The sequence below is a fragment of the Ptychodera flava genome (genome assembly GCF_041260155.1).
Source record: "Ptychodera flava strain L36383 chromosome 23 unlocalized genomic scaffold, AS_Pfla_20210202 Scaffold_24__1_contigs__length_23054250_pilon, whole genome shotgun sequence".
NCBI lineage: Eukaryota > Metazoa > Hemichordata > Enteropneusta > Ptychoderidae > Ptychodera > Ptychodera flava.
Genome location: NW_027248278.1, coordinates 21,265,806 through 21,290,098, shown reverse-complemented (window position 1 = coordinate 21,290,098; position 24,293 = coordinate 21,265,806). Strand labels below are relative to the sequence as shown.

Here is a 24,293-nt window from a genome sequence, read left to right as displayed (position 1 = left end):
GGTGGTGATGTGAGTATACTTTCTAACATTTTCTGATAAAATATTTTTGACGTAAATGTGAAACGCAGAAAGCATTAAGTCGTGGATTTCGTTGTTACAAACATTCCATTTTGGGATATCATACTTACAATCGTTTCCATATTTTTAAATGGATTTCGAACATTCTGTAAGCCTGTAAGCCATGCGCGAGCAGTACATTTTGGGGTAACATTTTGGACACGTGATGACTAAAATTTATAACTTGTTTTGAAGTAATTTTAACAAAATAAAGACAATAATAATACGCACGTACAGTTCGCAAACCCGTAATGCACTTTTGGATATTGGTTATTACCCGGCCATATCTTAAAAGGTCTTGATCAAAATGCAAACTTATTTGTCAGAAAGAAGGGCATACTGTAGAAGGCTTGACATACGTCGAATTTGACCTGCATGTTATTCAGCATCGTTATTAAGCAGCCTGCCACGTTCTTGCAGATTTAGGAATGTCACAGGTTGTACTATGGAAATGTTTCAGACTTACTGGTTACGGTTGCATAATGAGATAGCTACCCCTCTTGCTGGAGATATTAATCTACCTCATTATCTTTAAGGAATGGTGACTTGATAACGCCTCTGCTTTCACAATGAAACGTTTAGATTATTCAGTAGTGCTTACAGCTCACAGTTGATGTAGCGCTCTATATCCTTCAATAAGATGCCAAATAACGCTCACAATTCAGCGAAATATATGCGTTTTGAGTCTGGAATTGAAGATATCCCGAATGGCTGCTGTATGGATGTCATTTGGGAAATGATTCCACAGGGAAGGAGATGGACGCGAGAATGAACAGTCGCTGTATGATTTTGGCTGTCTGATCTTAGGTACACTGGGAATAAGGATGATGTATTGTCCTTCATCAAGTGATATCACAACGTCATTATGTTCTTTGAGGAGTGCTGTTTCTCTAATATGACGCTTTCTATATACCTGGACTGTAGAGTTTCGAAAAGCGATCGTTTGAAAAGATATTCATTAACTCAAATGGCAACATTTTTCATTGATTGTCGAAATGATATTTTTTGGAAATTGGTCTTTAATTCGTTAGAATGTTGTAAACAAGTAAGCTTAAATTTTCTTCAGAAGAGGTATCTAAATAGCAGATTTGAAAGAATATGGAACAGAGAATATCATAATTTAAGTATAGCCAAGCAGTGACCCTTGGTTGGTCAATAATGAGTAGTTTTGAAACAAAATTATATTATTTGTGAATGCGCTCATCGATACCGTCGCAATCAAAGTATTAAAGGGAAGCGGTCGTCGGATCTGCGCATGAGCGGCTTGCTTGAGTTGTTTACAGACAATGTATTTCGTGCACTATATATGGATGCATCACGTTAACACAGCTGCAACACTGAACTTTTACGATGTACATTATTACAAACATGTTATGACTTTCATCAATCGCCACCGTACCTTGGATGCAGTGATTATATCGGTCGTAGGGGTACCTAGCGACGTCTGAGGGCAGTTCCGACGACTGTATGTCTTTAAGTGTCAAAGTGTTAATACGGGTATCTACTCATCCAACTCTGGTTTAATGGAATTGGTTGACCATTAATTTTTCTTTCTTAGCTGCTTGATGGATAGCTTAAGGTGAATCACATCCCCATCAGGTTGACTTTCTCCCACTGCAGTCGCTGCCGGTGATTACAATGCTAACGCCTGCAACACTTCCCCTGCAACAGTAGCTGAGGCAAGTTTGAAGATATGAAAACGTCATAAATGTCCGTCAATTAGTTTCAGCTCAGTTAATGGTGGTGACGAAAGCTCAAATACGTTTATAATGTAAATGGACTGATACGGTTACTAGGTTTAACTTAACAGAATTAGCGTTGTGTTTCTATTCTGTAATTATGTGTGTGAAGGTGGCAACTTGCTAAGAATATATGTCTTTCTCTCAATTACCCTAGGCCGAGACTGTTGGATCAACCACTAGCACCGATGCCAGATCTGGATTCTCCAACTTTGGCTCATGCGTCGATCTCTTTGCCCCTGGTTCAAACATCAGAAGTGCAGGCCACAGTAGCGACACAGAATACACTACTATGAGCGGTACCTCCATGGCCTGCCCTCACGTCGCAGGTTGGTGATATTTTTTCCAAGCATAACGTCACGAATTTTGTATCTATTTTTTTATTTTAATGAAATATTTTGTCAATCGAACACAGAAAATCAAAAACCGTTTGATGTAAAATGTGAAAATACCCGTGACATTTTCATAAATTCTGAAAGCAGTAATTCAGTAAAAAAACATCAGTTAATTTTTTACCTTGTGGTAATATATATATATATATATATATATATATATATATATATATATATATATATATATATATATATATATATATATATATATATATATACAAATTAATAGCCGTACGAAACCCTTTTTATACGCTATTCTTCTCATCACCCTTTAATCTTATATCAAAAAATTGTTTGTGATGTAAAAGAGTTGCATTCCCTATCTTTATTTTCGGTAATATTTATTTTTCAATATTCAACTTCGGCCTACTCTCAACGTAAGTAACATTTCATCAGAACTTTGCTTAAATTTAATGTAAATGGCTCTACCCTATCTGTTAAACTGGAAATGAAAGGTTAATGATAAACATTAGTATTAGACAACGTAATGAAAATACGTTTAGGAGTACTTATAATAACTTTCATATCAAATGCACCTCTAACTTTCTAAGGCGAATGCATAACCCCAGTTTCGAAAGATAGAATCTTGTTACTGCTTGAAATTACAAGCTCACTGTTTTTTCGTTTCTTTAGATACCATTTTTCTGAATCATCCCAGTAGAAATGTGAGATAGTAAATGAATAATACAAAAGTAAGGTTCGTTGTACTAAAGAGACAAAGTCGCTCTTTATTTGCTTTTTTCATGAATTTTATTTGATATGAAAAGTGATTTGTGTTGTTTGACTTCTTGAAACATGCTGAAATATTGGTCAACTGAGTGTGCACAACCTCAACTCTGCTTGCAGCCAGGTAAGATTAACCACTCAAAAACTTTGTACGGTGTGTAAGTGCACCAAAATATAAACAATTTTATTAAAAAAATAAATTCACCGGGCATGGCTCAACACACACTGTTACATAACGTTTGTACTTGTAAAGAAATCTGAATTGGCGGATGGGAGCTTTCTCTTCAATTGTAGCAATGTTTATTCGTCACAGGAAAGCCAGTCATAATAGAAAAGAACCCATTTTGTCGTGAGGTCACACGGGGAACCATGTTAGATTTCAGCAAAGAGGTGATTTTGACACTTTTGCAATTATGAACCGTCATTATTTTGTACACAGTGATTTTATGCAAGTATTTCTGGTTTTCTTGATATAAGAAAAAAGGTAAAAATAATGAGCGACTTTGTTCGTTTTTAAATATTCAAGTCTGTCAAATGTTATCTTTAAAATTGATTGGTATCTTTATTTGAAATGACAATTTGAATGAGTCAGCGGTAAATCCGACACTAAATCGAAAATTCATGAGTGATGTTTCTAGATAGAATCATGCAATTAAAGATTTATTTGACACCTTGAGTACATTTTTATGCCACCCTTCTCTAATTTTCATTCTAAGGTTGCATGGCACTCCACGTCGCTTCTGGTCGATGCAGCACTGGAGCTAATTGTAAGTCAAGACTTGCAAGCGACGCAACAACAGGAGTAATCAGCAATCCAGGACCTGGATCTCCTAACAGACTCCTCTACTGCCCACCTCCTTCATAGAGAGTGTTCGTCTTCTTCATTCACCGAAAACTATCTTGCGAAAAATGTTCATCAAATCATATCACTTTTGCTTATTGTATCTCTCAAATTTTAGTATCATTGAGTTTATAACTTGTCCAAATCACATACAGGACAACTTAATTACCTGAATTTTCTATTCCTAGTGTCAGACTTTTTATGCTTAAAGTTTCTGCCTGAGAAGTCTTTTGTTTGAATTGAAGCTCACTAAGAAAGAGTAAACACTGCATGAGTAGTAAAAGTAAACTATTTTACATTCAAATGTAGTATGCTGGATATTTACGATGAATGAATTTTTTCGTCTTTTAATTAGAAATAACTACCCTTGGACAGACGAGGACAATATAATTCAGAATATTCCGAGAGGAAGTCAACTTCAATGTCACGTTCTTGAATGTTATACTGCCACAATTCTTTCCAAGTTTGGCAAACCTTAGTTTTTGTCATTTTCGGTCAACGTTCATCACCAGAAAGATGAAAGGGATGGGGATGGGTTACGTTAGTCAACAAATAACCGCCGATAAAAGCGGGGTTTATCTTCTTCATCGGTCAATAGTTCAAAGAACGGTCAGCTGGATGCTGTGATCAACCATAAGTTCTTGCTAAAGGATGCCAACAAAAGGGACAAATCTGCAGCGTAAAAGTTGTCCAAAATGTTAAACCTTTTCCCAAAAAGCTATACATGCCATGTGTACTTTCAGTAAAATATTGTGTGTCATCACCCTTCTCGAGGTCAAACAGTTTTCGCTTTCAAGGGTTATGTCTTTATCGGAGTCTTATCGTTTGCGTATGAGGAACTTGCAGTGCTTTCGTACTCAACAAACTGCACATGCAATCAATCAAGGTGATACTTCAATGAACCCAATTTTTGCCTCTTAAGATCAATGCAGTTTAGTTATCATTGTGACCACTTTTGTACTTATTAATTACAGAATGGCTATTGTAAAACAAGCCCGCAGCAGTTTCTTTTATTTCCTTATGACTTCAACTTCCCTTTCTGTAACCATCATCAACAAGACGTCGACAAATGTTAATTGTTCAAGTATTATCCGTTAAGTCCGAATGGTTAATTATTTAAATGCTGTGACATTTTGAATTAAACATACCTCTTCTCATAATTAAATATACCATATCAAACCAATCACATGTACTCTGTTAATTTAATATTGACAAGCTATCAAAATTTATTGTACATGAAGTATCTGACATTTGTATGTGCATATACCAGAGCGAGAGAGAGTTTTGAATGCAATGAATGAATAAATGAAAACAAACAAACACACAGTTAAATATAGAACAATTTATATGCTATACTTATCCTTTACTTATCTGCTTTAAGCAACAAATTCTTTCGATATTAAACATTCACGAAGTACGATGACGTCACGTCTAGGCCGTGGGAAAAAACCATCACGATGGCATTTCGTCTTATCTGACCATCACAAATATTTCTAATAATGTTTCACTTTCTTGTGGTTTTCAATGTATTGAATCCATTCAATATAAAACATGGAGTCGATACCTGTGACCATCGCTACCTCAGTCATACTAACAATGTGTCATAATAATTTTCATAAATTATCCCCTAAAATCGGCCATTTGTGTCGATTAGATAATGCTGAGTTTTGCGATCGCGTCAATAGAATGTAGCGCACACACTTGGTTACTCGTCCGTAAACAAGAGTTGGGAATCACTATAAACTATTGCACATTAGCACGTAAGGTTCAAGGTTGCATGAGAAGAGCGACTTTGCCCCTTTATGCTATTAACGTGATACAAGAATTGTAACATGTCTAAAATTTGCAAGAAATATAATTATATCCACGAGTTTTTGGCAAACATTCTCTGCATTGAAGATCACGAAGATGTGACATGCATTTTGCGATGGAGTGTTGGACTGTTAGTCAGGACATGAACCATTGAAAATGATATATCACCAGTTTTTGTTAACTGAAGCCTTGTCTATTTTCTACAGCGAGTATTTAGAGATACTGTACCATGAATTTTTGTGAAAATCAGAAAAGTCCAAGAAACTTGTACTTTACAAAGTTCATACAAAACATAGTAGGCCTTTTTCCGTGAATTGAAATGTTTGAGTCTAGTGCATTTAATATTTAATGGATGAAATTTTCATAGCTTTTTTATTCCTCTGGGTTATGTTTAAGGGATTTGGAGAAATCAAGAAACTCTTGAATGACTCAAAACACAATCACGTGGTAACATCAACGTATTGACGATTTCAGTGAAGATAGGCAAGATATTCTGTTTGAAAGATGCTATGATATTGTCTGGGCTTTTCGATATTTTTGATACATTGTCTATCTTTTAGTCTTAAGTACTCACTGCTGGTATGCTTCTCAATGCAATTGGGTAAACTTTCCACACTGTCCTGTTGATGGCGATAGAACTTTCTCTTTCAACGCAACACATTAACTCTTCCTCCGAATTGCTTAAGTTTATCTCTTGACTTTGGTAGTAACGTATCTGCAAGCATCATGTGAGATATTTGGATAGATATATCGTTTTAATTTCAAAGACATTCCATAAAGTTTCCATTCTAATAGTCCAACCGCAGCCTACCCGATCACCCAACTATTCACTCAATTACACTCTCTCACTTTGCGTGAAAGTCAACGTTTGCCCTCCTCCAACGGCCAGTCTTCGTTTCCCATTTTAATGTACATTATTTCTAAATAGGCAATGCGGTATAGCTCATTCATTGTCAATTCAGCAAATTGAATAGCGGTTGCAGCTTATTGGTGACTCCAAACAAATGGAGTATGATAATTTATCTGACCTTTGACCTGGCACGAAGTGTTACACTGCGTGGCACATTTGCCAGCCAACTAGAGCTGAATAAGGTATGCGTCGGCCTGTGACACTGCAAGCAGATATGGCAGTAAGTGCTACATAAGTAAGTGAAATGTGCTAATTCCCCAGCGAAGAGTGCCTTCAAATTTCGTGATGTAAACATTTGACCCCTAAGCGGGATCTTCCTGAAACTTTCGCAACGCATGCGCCGATGAAGACATTAATCAATATAGTGTAAACGCATACTGAGATGTATAGCTTTCCAAATATCTAATTACTGATCAACAATTTGGGTTTTGCTGAGCCCCCATGCCCTAATTGCATATTAACTTTACCACAGCATTTATCCCTAGTATCAAAATAGATTTCTAAATTTACTTTTCAGGACTTTCTTATGCATATTAATTCCATCAGCCTCTTCATTGGCGCTTTTTTAAGGATTAGACAGATTTTTGTTTGAAAGGGATACTGTGCTGACATGACAAGATCGATTTATTGCTGTATGCAATGAGCTTTGGAATGGATTATTTGTTCGTAGAACTACTATTTGCACCGAAATGGAGAATATCTATGACAATTTCTGCGACTACCTTTCAAATTCAAGTGCATTTAGATGGACATGCAATGTGAGTCTGTTACACCAGATATGCAGAGACGAACAATAATAGTGTAAAACGTAGGCTTAAGTAAAGACGCCAACAACAATTGAACTGCGAACAGCAAAATATAGAGAAGTGCTAACAGCTGTTAATGTTGCTTTAATTGTTTTGGCCAATTTAAGAATTTCATAAGATTAGTATGTAATTATTTAGTCATCCCATGCTAATACATGTTAGAAGTAAAACTTACCTTGGACACAGACAATACTTTCATGGAAGTGGTTCGTCAAATTGACGTAAAAGGCACGCTAATGAAAGATAGTGTACTGGTGGAGACTGAAATCAGATATTTCAGTGGATAAGACATATGGAGTGAAAAGATGATGTCACTGTCAAGCATACCTGCTAAAACAAACCCACCTTGCACGTGGTTTTCACAAATAAAATAGCTTATTCGCTTTATATTTTACCGGTGTCTGCATGAACAGTTGTGAAGATGTGATGTCAAATATACAAGAAGTATTGAGAATGATATATTTCAGAAGTAATTTTTAATGATGCTAATTCTGACTGTAGACAAACCTTAGCTTACTTGCCTTCTCTAACCTTTATTAAGATAACTATATAAAAATTCCAAATCAGATAACTTTGGAGTAAAATTGTGATTAACAGGAATTTCGACTCACAGAAAAAGACATTTAATATTCCTGTAGCTACCAAGAGGTTTCTGCCAGTTCTAGCCTGGCAACAGGTTTCTATGTAGTGATCCATCAAATGTAATGTTTTCTCAGCAGGTGGTTTTGTCAAAAATGGGAAATGTAAATATTTGTGCTGTGTTATATATATATCATTACCTCGCAATAACTTCTCGCAAGCAGAGATAAAATTTGTCAGCACTGACGTACCTTTCAGCATAGAGAAAATGAAACGTTCCTTTAAAATAAAAATCAATAGATAAATGATGTATATACTATGTGGGCGTCTATTCATGTTAAATGTGTTATATATTTTGATGTAATAATACGTTTAACGTGAACGTCGAAGGCACAATATTATTACAGATATTGTAGCCGTTGGAATGATATCAGGGTTATCAATAAGTATGTAAGCCAGTGCGACTTGTAACAGGTGTTTTAACGTACACAAGAGATAAAACGTAAACATATTGACGTTTACATAAAGAATTTTCAATTGGTTTATCTGGTTTTACTAAAGTCATTGTATTTGGTGTAAGGACGCGTGTCACAACAGTTTACCACACCACTGATAGTCTGGAGTTTCCATATGGGAGGTAAGTTGGAATTAGGAAAGGGATGACCAATTTTACAGAAATTTACTTCAGTGAAACAAACTTACTTTTATAGACTAGTGCGCTTTTATCAATCTCGTCCTTTGAGTGGCGGGTACTCTTACTACACCTCGTCCCTGCATTTTAAAGTGTATATTTTAAAGTGTCCGTACATTGTTATGTCTACAAGGTTTCACGTTCAATATTTAGTGAATAAATATTCTAGAGTTGAAGGAAATCACAGAATTTCGACCATAATTTATAGTACAAACCATATGTTTTAGCCGTAAAAATTGAATGGAATTAAAGGAATAATATCTGTAGAGTTTAGTAATCAACTGTTTGGCAAAACTACAAGGTGTCTGCTATTGTACAATCAGCACATTACGGTTAACTTACAGGGAGAGAAATGTTGATCATACTTTTCGCCTCTAATTATTTTGTTGTTTTTTTTTTGCCTTCGAGACACCACGATGAACCATCTGCTCGTCATCATCTTCGTCGCTTCAACACAAGCTGCGCTTTTGGCCCCGATATTGAAAGTTCAAGATCCTGTAATGAACAGCTATATGGTGAAATTTAAAGTAAGTAAGAAGAGTTTCCAGCCCCGACATTTCTATTGCTCGAAGCTTCCTTGGTCACACTAATACCCCTCCTCGATTCAAACGAAACCGTACCCAGAACTCAATCATTCAGGAGGGGTCAACCATGCAAGTGTATAGCCATTATTCAGGTTATCAATTGAAACGTCGATAGATATCTCACAACGTATTTTGCCTTGCAGATTCTTTGAACGTGGCAAAAATATTAGGTCGGCCGGCCTACATTAGGATGTACATAATGTTTAGCTTTTAAGACAGTCAACGACCCATTTACTTGTCGTGCGGCTAGGCATATGCACCGCACTTTATTTACGTTTTGTTGTCCTAGCGCAATTAGAATCATGCCAGACATTACCTGTTAGCCTCAACGATTCCTTGAATAAAACAAAGTCTATGAATAAATGATTTTCAACCATTCCCAGAAAGACATAAATGCTGTCGATAATTCAGTTCTATTTAAGGCCATTTCATTAGTTTTACATTTGTTTTCGTGTTTGCCGTAGGATGGAGGTGATATGGTTACCCTCGTCAATGCGATTTCCGAATCGGTCACCGTAAAGAGAAAATATACACATGTGTTTCATGGAGTCGCTGTTGAAGCTGAAGAAGCGCAAATCAAAAACGTAAGTGACATATTGAATGTGATAATTTGCATATGCGCTATGTGCAACTCAAGGTAGCAGTTGTAAAACAAATGCCATTCTAAACTCTTTAAAGGTCGCAGGGTTGGATTTCGTTGAATATATAGAAGAAGATGCCATTATGAAAAAGCCTGTGAATGGGGAAGTGATCGTACTAACCAGAGAAGTCTTCCGCTTGATGGGAACTGTAACTTATACGGTAATATTCTAATCAAGTTTTTAATGATAATGAATTTGATTTAAAACTCATATACTAGATTTATAAGATTAATCTTAATGAGAGATCGAGTACGAAAGTGTTCTCCGCTCAATATCAACTACACGAAGCTTTTTTAAAACAACTTTATTTGAATATTAATATTCATATTTAAGAAAAGGCACCATAGCTTGAGGAAAGGGTATTATCTAAAGATATCTTACTTCTTTCTTTCAGTATTTATAAATCTTGATCAAATTGAATTATTCTCCTCTCAGTTAAGACTAAGAAAAACTCTCATTATCGTACCTTAAGAATAAAAGAGAATTGATTTTCGGCAACCCATTCCTCCTCCGTCGTAACTCGTAGGTCGTTCACGCTGACATTAATTCCGCGTAAAGTTAAATGATCAGGTTCAGAACGATGTAATATATTGATACAGATAATTAAAAGTCAAACAATGGCAATACGAATTGTGAGAAATCAAATAAGTAAATAATTGTTCCTGTGTTTAAATGCCCTTAGCTGTTGATATGAACCTTGGCCATAAACACGTCATTACGTGGAATGATGAGATGGTAATTGTATGTAAATAACCACGTTACAAATTGTATATATGAGATGTTTTATCGAGCAATAGCTTTTATGGGAACGGATAATACCTGGCACGATGTAAAATCTCTGTATATGAAATAATGGTGTTATCTTTGAACACTATGAGCCTCTACATTGTTTCTGTATCCCGAGGTCCTCTCGCTAGCTATTTCCCGGAGAGAGACGGTGAGCTGTATCATACCATAGCTTGAATATGAAATAAAGTTAAAAATGTGATTCCATCAAACGTTTCTATATCGCACCCTTTTACTTATTTCCCTGCATTTCATGATCAGTCTTTGCAATCACGTTTTAATTTAATTTTAATTATTCACCGCCAAGGTAATGGTGCTGGAGCATCCGTGTACATTGTTGACACCGGTATCCGTTATACCCACGTTGAATTCGGAGGCCGTGCCCAATACTTCTGGGATTTCGACAGTGGTAATTATGTAAGTATACTTCGGTTGTAAAAATTATAGATATGCCAAAGGACACGTTGGCACTGCAAATCAATGTGTTAAAGTATGTGTGTATTATTACAGAAATACATGAATGATTTAGTATTCGTTATTTCTTTCTTAACTGTTGGGTGAAAACTTTGAAGAGAATCATATCCCCCATAATCTTGACCTTTTTATTCGGCCAATGCAATCGATGATACTTACTTGAAATTATCTAAATAAATGTAATATTCTAAATTTTGTAAACTTGATATGTTTAGGGTTCAGATTGCCATGGTCACGGAACCCATGTTGCCGCTACAGTTGCCGGTAGAAATGTCGTATTGCCCATGGTGCAACTGTCCACTCAGTGCGTGTCTTCAACTGTATGGCCGCTGGCGCGACGTCAAACATCATTGCCGGTATGTCCAAATAATGTGTCGAAAAACGTTTTCACGATTGTTTTTAAAATGAAGCTTAATTTGAAAAAAACGTTGGTGGATTTATCTCAATCGAGTATTTTCTTAATATGGCAGGTAATCTAGCAGGTACTCCCATACAGCTACATTTATTGTTATAACCTTGATTGAAGATTACCGGTTTGTGTCTTGTTCCAGGTCTCTTTCAAGTATGATGCGGTAACATGGTCTTATATTTCTATGGTCTTCTCATTTTTATTTCATTGTAAGCTGATACGACCCAGTCATGAAATTAACAACAGAATCCCGACAGAAAAGCCAGTGAAGTCATCGATCTTCATAAAAACAATTTTATTAAAACTAATGACTAAGTCTCCGCGAAAATGAAAAGCAGATACGAAAAGAAGTGAGTTTTTCTTTGGGTACAAGCATGATGTATTTCTCACCACAGTGTTGAGTTGACAGAGTAAAATCCAGTGAAATGAAATCTTGAAATAAACACCTGAGTGAAATCCCAAAGTCTAACTAATCAGCTGTACCGCCCCTCGTTTATAGAAAAAATCAAATTTCCTCAGAAATTTCCGGGCATTTCCCGATCGCTACACTAACATAATGAAATCAAAGTATTCACGCGTCCTCTGAAAGTCTCTATTGATAGGCTATTTACCGTTCAAAAATATAAAGTACCTAAGAATAAACACGATTGTGTGACCTTGAAAAAACGTTCCAGGACATTCAAGACTTCGAACTGGTCATAAGGAACAATGACCTACGCAACTACATGAATGCGTAATTGCTTAGGGAGCCATCATTGTTTACGGCGGGGGTGGGGGTGGGGGGTAGGGCGAGTGAAGCCCCCCTGCCAAACATGATGAAATTGAGTTATCCCTCTCTCTAACAGAAATTTTGACTGACCTCTCCCTGCCGGCAACTTAGGAAAGTTAACTGTCGATAACTGTCAAGAAATCAAATTCAAAGTCACAACAAACTGTAGATATAAACCTCGTGCTATAACTAGTATCCAACCATACACTATTGTTTAATTTGAATGGCTATCATGCAGGATTTTCAATAGGATATCTGACAGGGAGAATTAATTAGAAAGTTCGGGGGGGGGGGACGCGACAGGCTGAGAGACTGTGCCAATCAGTGGGCGTGTCCCCTCTCTTTCTTGGAAAGTTTTGAGAAAGGACTCACTTCTTTACACATCTGTGTTTATTTCAAGATTTCATTTCACTGGATTTTACTCTGTCAACTCAACACTGTGGTGAGAAATACATCATGCTTGTTCCAAAAGAAGGACTCACTTCTTTACACATTTGTACAATGATGCAGTCCAGTACAATCTGAGAAATGCTTTCAATTATCATTTTCACTAAGTAAAACTGTTAGAAAATGGAACACTGAATTTTGCATGATCAGTGTTTGCTTCACAATTAGTCAACGACCAAACAATGACAAAACATTTTGGACCTGGTAAAACATAGTTTTTCAATTTCCATGAGATTGTAGATCAAAGAATATGCAGAAGTGGAACATCTGCGATTTTTTTGTATTATTTTCAAAACCTCAAACTTCTGTAAACGATAGACCAATAGTAAGAGTCAGTATTTTCCTTTATCCCTTCATTATTTTTAACTTTGCGATCGAGAAATGACCTTGCCAGCCGTGCGATTTCTCAGGCTGTCGGCTTCTAACGAAAAGCTGATAATACGGTATAGTTTAATGTCAAAATGGTTATTGCACTTCAAAAAATGTACATTTCTATAATGATAGAGGATGAGTTCACCACAGTTTAGTTTTGTCCCAGATCCTGTGCACTGATGATGGTATCTGCTGGGAGCATTCCTCCATGACCACCTTTTTGTATTTAACATTTTAAAGAGAAAACGGTATAATAATGTGCATGCAAAGAAGGCATTTTATTCATATAGAATATCAAAACTTTGTTTCTGCGTTATCGTGTTCATTTAAAGATTGCAAAAACTTGTGTCAAGAGGACAGAGAACATAAAAAGACGCATTCTCCCTCGTAATCAGTACCCTATAGAATGGCGAGTAGATTTTTCTCAAGCTTGCTCAGGCAATTAAAGCAATATATTTATCAGGAAATACTGAAAAATTGCTCATTTAGTAATACTAGTCGATATACTTGGTATAAATACACATTAAAGTTTACCATGTTTTGTAAAATTTTAGCATTTTATAGTCCATAGCATGTTTCATTCTTTTCTTCTGTTTTTGGCTCATTCCATTACTGCTCTAAACGTTTCAATACACTTCTCAAAAATTGAATAGTCCCCCCTTTTCTCACAACGTTTTGAACAACCCTCTTTTGTAACTGTCAATGTTTGGTTGACCCCCCTCAGATTCCCCCGACCCCTAGGCCGTAAAGAATGACGGCTTTCTTAGTAGCACGCTGCATGGCAGCAAAACAGAACGTGAGTGCTTATGTTCTATTTTTAATCTTTATAGAAAATACGTATGAAAAAGCAGCACATTCGAGAATGAGTAACTTTTCCTTTCTTTGACCTGAATAAATTCATTTCATACTTTAGGTTTGAATGCAATCGCTGCATCTGGCCAAAGACCCGGTGTTTGTGCAGTATGTTTCTGTGGTGGCGCCAGCTCAGCTCTTAACGATGCTATACATGCTGTTATTGCTGCTGGATTTCCAACTGTAGTCGCTGCCTGTAATGACAATGTTGACGCCTGCAACACCTCCCCTGCAAGAGTTGCTGAGGCATGTACTCCACTGTACTCCATTTTACTCCCCCTTAGTGAGAGGCTGTTGAGCACATGACATTACACGAAAACGCCAAGAAATCCTTATTCAGCTCCAAAAATGTTTACGTTGATAACGAAAGCGCACTAATGTCCACAGTAAACATTGACTGCTACGGTAGCAAGCTTTAAGGGGTTCATGGCACCTGCGTATATGTGACTTCCTTGTTTATTATCAACGTTTTTCATCAATGATATCTAGATGCATACCATCAACGTAACTGCATCACTCGGTAATACACATTATGACAACTATGTTGTAACTTTCAACAATCACTAACATATCTTTGATGCAGTTTACATTGTTAATATGGGTCCCACGCGACTTTTTAACGCCGTTCGGATGACCTAAGGGTCGAAAGTGATGCAAGCTGAGCATGTAAAGTTTTCTGCATTGGGAGAACATGGCGCTTCATGCTTTCAGTCAATTAAATTATGTTAATTTAAATAAACTATTTAAAATATGCCAGTTTAATTGGTTAAATTCTTAATGTGATTCAACAATCCGTGGTCCTGATGACATTATGTTTTAGTTTCAACATGTACTGTGTGCAATTTGGTAAGACACCTACCAGCACCATGGTAATACATAGAAATGCATAGCAAAGTGCATGTTGGTTTATTGAACGCTGCGATCCCAACCTTTTAATAAAAATACCTTCGTGTGATCTTCCCGTCACTATATGTGGAATGTGGTAACTGGCTAAGAGTATATATCCCACTCTCAATTACCCTAGGCCGAGACTGTTGGATCAACCACTAACACCGACGCCAGATCTGGATTCTCCAACTTCGGCACATGCCTCGATCTCTTCGCCCCTGGTTCAAACGTTAGGAGTGCATACCACACTAGCGACATAGCATACGCTACTATGAGCGGTACATCCATGGCCTGTGCTCACGCTGCAGGTTTGTGATACATTTGAGTGAGCTGACTTTGTAACACACCTCATCCGCAGTCTGTATTCTAATTCGCCAGTTGATAGTCACGTGGGATGCATTCTTTTTGTGCTGATCCACGTAAACGACGTCATCAGGCATCATTTGTTTGAACTGTTGCCTGCCAGGCATCAGTTCCGAAAAATGATGCCCGCTGACGTCAAAAACGACATTGACGCGTGCGCGGACCGGAATGTAAACAAAGATGTCGTCTGCGGCCGATCGAAACGATAGTCGAGAATTTTTTTGGTTTATCCTACTTTCTGAAGAAGAATTGAATGCTTTGGTTTCCAACAAGGACTCGAAACGGACGAAAACTATAATCAAAGGTGCATTGAACGTTCTGAAGTATTGCGATCCGGGCCTGTTAGGAAAAACGTTTTCTTACCGAACCACTCCAACATATTACATCATAGGCCTACATGAGACAAGTTTTGTGTATAGTACGTTCTTATGCATGGCTGCGGATGAGATGTGTTACAAAACACATATTGACTGGCCATGAGGGCAACAGCATACGTCTTTAACCCCTCGGGCCTGTGAGTCACCCCCAAAAACAGACTGTTTCCCTCGGCCTACGGCCTCGGGAAACAGTCTGTTTTTGGGGGTGACTCACAGTCCCTCGGGGTACAGACGTATGCTGTTGCCCTCATGGCCAGTCAATATGTGTATACTGTCGTTTCCTTTAAAAAGGACCAATTTGATATCGCAGTTTTGTATTCAGCAAAACAATTGTAGAGGGACAAGAAGTGATTGATTTAGATGAATCACATTTAAATATTTTTTACGAAACCTTGGCGCCAATTTCAAAGCACTTGCTACAGTTAGATCGCGAATGTTTAAAGTATAATGGCAATAATAGACATTTGGCAGGTATGTAAACAAAGAGGAGTAGTTCGAATTATCTGGAAAACAGTTATTAAATAAACCGCACATAAATTGTAAAAAATTAGGAATATAGTGTCCATTGTTGAAAACATGGAATGACTCCCGACAGTTTTTGCTAGTTTTGAAGCAACAGCAAGATTGATCAGTGAAGGTCATGCAGGTATAAATTTAAGATGGCAAAACGCGCTACTTTAACATTCCTTCCAAAAGATTTCAACTTTTATCGGAATTATGATTTATCATGAAAGCATGTCTCATTCGCCACATCATATTCTATCCTGTTTTCGAAATGTTTCATCTACTTTCAAAGTTAGCTATAACAACACTTGTCTTAATTTGGTACAGGTATAATTTGTTTTACTTTGGTCTACTGAGACTTTCATACCCTATGAATGGCACTGCAGTGGAGTCATCAGTTACTTTGCGTTTCATACACCTGCATTGTCTGCCAGGCGTACAAAAATTTTTATGAATTGACCGAAGGTATGATTGATCATAATAGTGCCTTGTCTTACACTAATGGATAGAAGATGCACAGATACTAGTATGTACAACTGACAATTTACAAATTTTGACATCTCTCATACTTGCTATAGGTGTTATGACACTGCATGTCGCTTCTGGTCGATGCAGCAGTGGAACTAGTTGTAAGACATTACTTCGAAATGATTCAACAAAAGGAGCAGTCAGCAACCCAGGAACTGGATCTCCTAACAGACTCCTCTACAGTGATAATCAACGTAAGTTACTTGTTTACTGTAGGCACAAAATTATATGAATAAATTCTATTTTTGAAGCAATATGTTAATAATATCATTGATTTAAAAATGTTGTTGTTTTATGTCTCTTGCTGTATTTAACTAACTCCAATTGAAATATAATAGTTGTATGTTATATTAACTACAACACTACTGGTGTTATTTGAAGATACGCATCGTTATACAGTATTACATGATATTTCCAGTCAATATTTTTTCATTTCAAGTTTTTCCCTATATTCAAGTATATATATATATATATATATATATATATATATATATATATATATATATTATATATATATATGTATCCAGTCAAGTATGTCACATGTTGATATATATATTCAATAAATTTCATAATTGAATAATGCATGCTGTGTGTTACATATTTTTGTGTTATTTCATTTTACAGATGCCATTGTATTCGTTGGAAGTAATATCAACTTGCTGACCAGAATCATAAGACACAATTATCAGGATTGCGCGTGACTAAAATCGAGACATTTTGTGTTGGTTATATACAATCGTGACTAAATAAACACGTCAGAAAACTAAAATCGTTGTTTATGTTTCATTGATTTACAAACGCTGCCAAGTTCTGCAAATATTTGCGAGCTTTGCGGCAACGTTTATTTTGGGAAAATCTCAAGAACATCAGAAATTATGACTTTTGAATGAATTATTATTATCCTTTATTCAGTATTGACGTATGAGGCTTTAAAGGTACAAGTTGATTCACGTTCGTGCATCATTCCTGATCGAGTTCTATACAGAATGTTTAGGGGCTTTTTCTCTATACAGAATGTTAAGGGCGCTTTTAGTACAAAGAGATACAATGCGCAGCTTGTACAGCACCACAGCATTCTCCCTGCAGACGCTGCAAATTACAAACATGCCATACAGGATTCCGAGAGTTTCACAGACAGTGCCGGTCTTGGGACGCACTCCTAATGTGAGTGAATGTATCTACTAGTTTGCTAAGTTGCAAATATTTGTAGGCAAACACGGTAGAACGGGAAGCAACACTACTCTGTTGGCGAAATTTTCATTTATTGGTTTACCTGGGATTTCTAGATGCTTGGTTCAGTAGGGAGGAATGGTATGTTCTGCGACACACACTGTAAATCAATGGTGAATTAATATGTACTGGCATGGCTTCCAAATAAGATCATGACGGTGCAATAATTTCCCCTGTTATAATGCTACGAACTTGTTTAAAGCTCCATAACTGCAAATTTCAAATTTTTCATATCTTTTCCAGATATGGAGTTTTCACTTTACAAAAGTAGGCCTATATGATAAATGGAACGCACAGTGTGTATACCAAGCCCGCCTCACAATCAAATACGATTTATAATAAAACGAATGCAGAATGAATTCTTGTCCGGACAGGAATTCAAGCTTTGTTGACATACGAACCTAATGTAATCACATCTGCAGCGGAATGTGCAACCGCATCTATGCAAGATTCGCCTTGGTCTGATTGCCCCAAGGGAACGTACAGTTATTATAGCCGGGGCTTTGGCCGGCATATTCTTCTTGCGCCTCTGTCACAATAAAAGGTCACCCTACCCACTCAAAATTGTAATAATACCCTTAAAGATGATGAAACGATGATGACACCTGCCATTGCTTGAAGAATTTTGATATTTTGATATTTTATTATTTTTTATTTGTGTAAAAGCTTACTGTACGTAACTCTAATTTTTGAAGTCTTTAAGTTTTTGTGTTCCATAAATCAACCAGCTAGAGTTTCTTGGTCTATTTCCTATACCAATTGTAATACCCCGTATTGTTAATGCAACTTGTCAGTGTACCATGTCCATTAATTTGTTAGCTGCATCACACAGCTTATTGCTTCTCAGGTATTTACCATGTGACTGTTTATATTGAAACCTAAACAATATATATTTTAGCGTCCATTATGGAGTTTAAATAATTTGAGTCAACTAATACTATTATGTGCGATGTTGGCCTATGTATAGGGTACTGGATGAGCCATATCCAATAAATAAGCACTTCCGAAATTTTTATTAGAAAGACGTTGATATTTGAACTTCAATCTCATAAATAAGTACTTCCGAATTTTTAGTAGACAGCTGTTACAACTGAAACTTGAAAAATATGGTGTACAGCATGCATTTACAGAATTAGATCTTATTTTGGTATAGATACACTACTGAGTAAAAATCACTCAAGTTGTGTCAAGTAGCATACGTTTTGTGTTTATATATATATAGGTTTCAACGTGTAAGGGATAGACTGAGCCATGTCTTATACCTTGAACCTAACTTTATCCACAGCTTGCTAAGAATCTGCTATTGCCACTCTGCTGGTAAAAGCTGATGTAAAAGCCTGTATATAATTGCCGGGACAATAAATTAACAAGTCATGTACAAAACACATGTTGTTGATTTCATACCATCAGTACTGACTTGAGAGAATTAAAAACACACGGAAAATCACCTTCATTTGTGAACGTTTTGTACACTGAACCTAAGCTATTTTGACAAGGTGGGATTTTTAGAAAATCGTTTGAAAAAAGCAAGATTGCCGTTTGTCGTTTTACAACTTCAGGCCTCTCGAAAGGGACAAAGTCGCTGATTAGTAGTTTGTACATGAACTTTGTTTGATCACATACTGTTACATGACGTTTGAACCTTACGCAAGCTTTTGTAATAAAATCTTATGCGGAAGTGCCTTTCACATATAGATAGGATGGCAGCCTTCCCTTACTTTGTGGCAATGTCTATTTGTTACTGGTAGAATAAGGGATTTTCATTTTGTAATTTTGTCACATTTAAGGTTCCATTAGCTGTATCTACTGGCGATTTTTCCGTTAGTTTTGATTGAAATGATCACTGGCTCATGTTGAAGAGTCTGTCAAATAACAGAGAATCGCATATTATTCGGAAACATTACGTGCCCGACAACTAAATAACATGTGATTTTACAGCGAAAATTTCAATTTTTGTCCGGACAGAAATACAACTCTGTTGACACGCGAATTCCAACATTCTTCTGCACCTGCGCGAGCAATTTACAGCAATTTAAAAATAAATATTCAATACTTATGCCCGGTACTTACGTCGTAATCTATTGTCCGAACACGTTGCGTAGCCAGATGTCTGGCAATTCACGACTCAATGTTGTTTTTGATCACGCAATAAAGGTGAACTTGTACTTCTCGCGTGATCGCGGCGTCACCATATCTGCGTTCTCCCCATCACGCTGAGCATGTCAGACGTCAACATACGAGCTCAGAAGGGCAACACGTTTGGACAAAAATTAGCAGTTTTATGTGGCTATAACATCACTAATCATGTTTGTTTCTTCGTAAAACAACAGTTTGTAACAAAATGAGCCTCCAACATGGAATTTTCCGGGGTAAAAAATGGTCAAAATTACAAATAATGGCCCTTTAAGGTCAGACATGAAATCATCCGTTTGCATTCAGCAAAGGTGTAATTTTGACACTTTTGCTGTTATGTACCGTCATAATTTAGTACACTGACAGACTTTATTGATTCAGGATCATGTCTTCTTGATATCGAAAAAAGGTAAAAATTGAGCGACTTTGTCCCTTTATAAATGAATACATCTACGAAAGGTTATCTTTAAAATCAAATGGTATCTTAATTCGAAATGTCAGTTTGAATGTTAGCCAAACGATCAAACTAACGGAATCGAAAATACTTGAGCGATGTTTCTAGGTAGAACCATGCAATTAATGATTTATTTGACACCTTGCGTATATCTTCATGCCACCCTTCTCTAATTTTCATTATAAGGTTGCATGACACTCCACGTCGCTTCTGGTCGATGCAGCACTGGAGCTAATTGTAAGACATTACTTGCAGCTGAGTCAACAAAAGGAGCAGTCAGCAACCCAGGATCTGGATCTGCCAACAATCTCCTCTACTGCCCTCCTGGATAATAACAGTGTGTTCTCATTCTGCATTCACCGACAACGATCTTGCGAAAGTGGCAATCGTAATCGTTCAAGTTTACTTATTTTTTCTTGCACATTTTAGTATCATTGAATTAATGACTTCCTGTTTAAACAATAAACATAACAAGTGAATTACTTGAATTTTAGATTCACTATGTCGGACCTTATATGCTTAAATTTTAGCCTAAAAGCTCCATATTTTTAACAGCGTGAATAACTTTGATAACCCATAGTTTCCTTTATTTTCTCTCAAAGTTCATTACCAGAAAGATCAAAGATATAAGGGCAGGTTACATAAGATGGCTAATAATTCGATAATATGAACAGTTGTGATACTTCAAAGTTGCACGGTTAGTGGGGTAGAGTAGCCGTGAAAGTGGGGATAGTTCAAACAAGGTTAGCTGGTTGCAAAACTGTGTTGATTCTCTGATCAAACAGTAGTTATTGCTAAAGGATGCCAACAAATGGGATAAAAATCTACGGTGCCGAAGTTGACTGAAGATTTCCACTTTCATACGTCGTACAAAAAGGCTTTTTGAAAACAACTACGCATGCAATTGCTTTGTTACTTCAATGAAATATTGCAAATCGTCATCCTTCTCGAGGTCAGCGGAGGGATGGTCTACAAATGCTGTATTTTTATTAAAGTCATATCAATTGCATATGTATATGATTCACGTGCATAGCTTTCACTCTCCTCACAGAACACATATACATTCAATGAAGACAATCCTCCCTTGTATCCAATTTCGACCTTTTCAAATTAATTCTAGTGAATGCAATTTTTTTTATTAATGAGGCGTTAAGAAACAAAACTTTGCACGTTTCGTATTTGTTTCTTTACAATCACTCAAACAATATGGCTGCGACCAAGGACTTAGTGGGGTAAAATTCCGAGAAGTATATTGAACCGGCGCATGCGTAGTCAGCGGCTTCGCGACTATCACAAACAATTTAAGGGCAGTATGCTTGTTGACTTGGTTTGATATCCTGGGTTCAGGTTTAGCCTCAAACTTAATTGCAGGTATGACGACTTTCAAGTCGTGATTGCATCGATTTGTTGCTAGATATTCCCAACAAAGTTATTAAAGTTGCATATTGACAAATGCGGAGAAGTAAGACACCTCGATACACAAGGCTACAAAATGGAAATATGAAACCAAAAATACATTACCATGCCAACCTTTGTTCTATAATAGCTTTACAAGTTAAAAGATTATATATATTTCATCATCGCCCGCATCATCATTTCCTTTTCCCCTGCGTTTTTGTTGTATGTTCTACAGAATCCTGACTGTCCTGTCACAAAACAAACGGCTAACACGCAATCTAAAAGTATTCAATGTAGCATGAAACATTAATGCGCGAACCGATTTCATTATTTAAAAGTTCATTCAATTTATGTGCTATATATATATCGACTGCTACACATCTGTCGTTTGCCAGCCAAGTCATAAATTAAGTTTTTATACCGAAATTGATCTCCCGAAGACTCCATTCTCATAAAATCTTCCAAAAGAAACGTTTACATAAGTTAGATTACATGTTTTGAAATGCGTGTTTCTTCATCGACAACTTATAACATATTTATTTTCACTTAGCTTCTAAGTTGTTCTTTATGTTATGAAAGACACGTAGACGGCAACCTTTATCGTATTTTCTGTCAGACCGTGCGACAAAATACAACAGTGACCGAAATAAAAAGTATAAAACAGACTGACGTAATTTTCATGCCAATCCTCACAAGTACAATGCGATTATTTAGACTTCAATGAGTAAACACTGTCAAAATTAAAAATTACCCTATGATGATCTAATTTTACTTGTTTATATTTTGCAAGAAGAGTCCAGATTTAAGATAAAGTATAGAAATTAATCCTATATTGCATCACATATTCCATACTTCTATATCTGAGTCGATTCAAATTTCTAGGGTTTAATGCAGTTGCTGCCTATGGATCCAGACTAGGCGTTTGTGCTGCATGTTTTGGCGCTGGTGCCAGTACTGTATTGGACAATGCAGTTCGTGACGTTATCGTTGCTGGTTTTCCCATCGTTTCATCTGCTGGTAACTCTAACTCCCATGCCTGTACGGTCTCCCCGGCAAGAGTTACTGGGGCAAGTGGAAAAATCATTCAGACTATGAATGAAAGAGCAGTTTCCTTCATCATCCAATTGTAGAAATTCCATATTCCACGCCATGATTACCAAACTATCATGTACATGAAGTGTGTTTTTTACTGATAGTGCTGTTCCGATAACATGGTTTTCAAAAATAGGATAGGTCGGCCGGAATTTTTTTTCTCCAAAATATATTTATTTTTAAAATATGCATTTCCAGGGGTTCAGGGCGGTCAAACACTGGCCACAACATTTCCAGAAAAATGTATCAAACATATACAACGAAATAAAACCACAAAAGACATCCTGGTTCAAGGAAAAATCAAATACCAAGTAACGAACACGTGATTTTACGGTTTTTTCTTTCCTTTTTTTACTTCTGTGTTTACGTAGCTCTAAAAAGTTTAGGGTCGGCAGATAAAAAATGGTTATATCGGGTTACTGGAACAGCACAATTTTTGTGTTCGGCCTAAGTATAATATTATATATTACTCCTGAGGGAGAGACCTTTTGCAAATTGATCAACCTCGACAAGGGACCGTGCAGCGATTTTCATGCCAAGTGACCATATGGAGAACTGTCCAACCGAAATCTGTTTCAACCCATGAAAACGACGGAATGAGAACTCATTTCACATGCATATATATGCCAATCATATCAACAGAAGCTTCACTCGGCTTCAAATAAGCGGAGGCTGTAACTGTAAATTATTTTGTGAAATAAAAGACTGCTTGTTGACGACACCTTCAGCGTTTTAAAACTACAGAGCTTTTCGCTATATCGCATCCCGCCATTGAGTAATTAGCAACCTTCTTTGAGTTAGATCAAACCGGATACAAACATACTCACAAACATCCAAAAATATCAATTACGTCCAGACCGGTATTCCTAAGATGTTTTAGTCAAACCCTGCCGGCAAATTTTCCGAACGGTGTCTCCGTGTTTAATTTAGACAGGAAAATCCAACAGATTGAAAAGATCAAGAATTTTAGGTGTAGCCATACATAAAAGAAGTGAGACTTTAACCCCGGAAGCCAATTAAATAATATCTCTCCTGTTACCCATGTCCCTCCTCTTCTTCGTTAAAGTGATTTGACAATGCTAAAATTCCATCTCTAGACCCAGTTTTCTCGATGGCAGTGGCTACCAAACGGAACTGTCGATAACAGCGTGTTTACATGATAACGTTTCAGAGCAAAAAAGTGGGCTCTTCCGAACGTTTACGTCAAAGGTCTCCTTATCCGATCAAAGTGGCTCAAATCGCTCTTTGCATTATAGCGTCACTTAAACAGTGACAGAATGAGTAGATCAACTGATCGCTAAAGCTTATTTGTGATTGCAAATTATAAATTATAATGAGTATCGATAACATTCCAAATTCTAAGAAGAGCTTTGAATTCTTAACTATTGCCAAATTGCCAATACAGGAAATGCTACTCGTTCACAAATATGAACTCTTAT

The 24,293-nt window shown here is 36.7% G+C and overlaps 1 long non-coding RNA gene across 1 annotated transcript; it reads left to right on the top strand.

The window, feature by feature from the left end:
* Positions 1–9,894: 9,894 nt before the first annotated feature.
* LOC139124476 (uncharacterized) lies at positions 9,895–11,288 on the top strand. Its single transcript, XR_011549924.1, has 3 exons — positions 9,895–9,938; positions 10,872–10,981; positions 11,254–11,288. It is a non-coding gene; the product is annotated as an uncharacterized lncRNA (long non-coding RNA).
* The last annotated feature ends 13,005 nt before the right edge of the window (positions 11,289–24,293 follow it).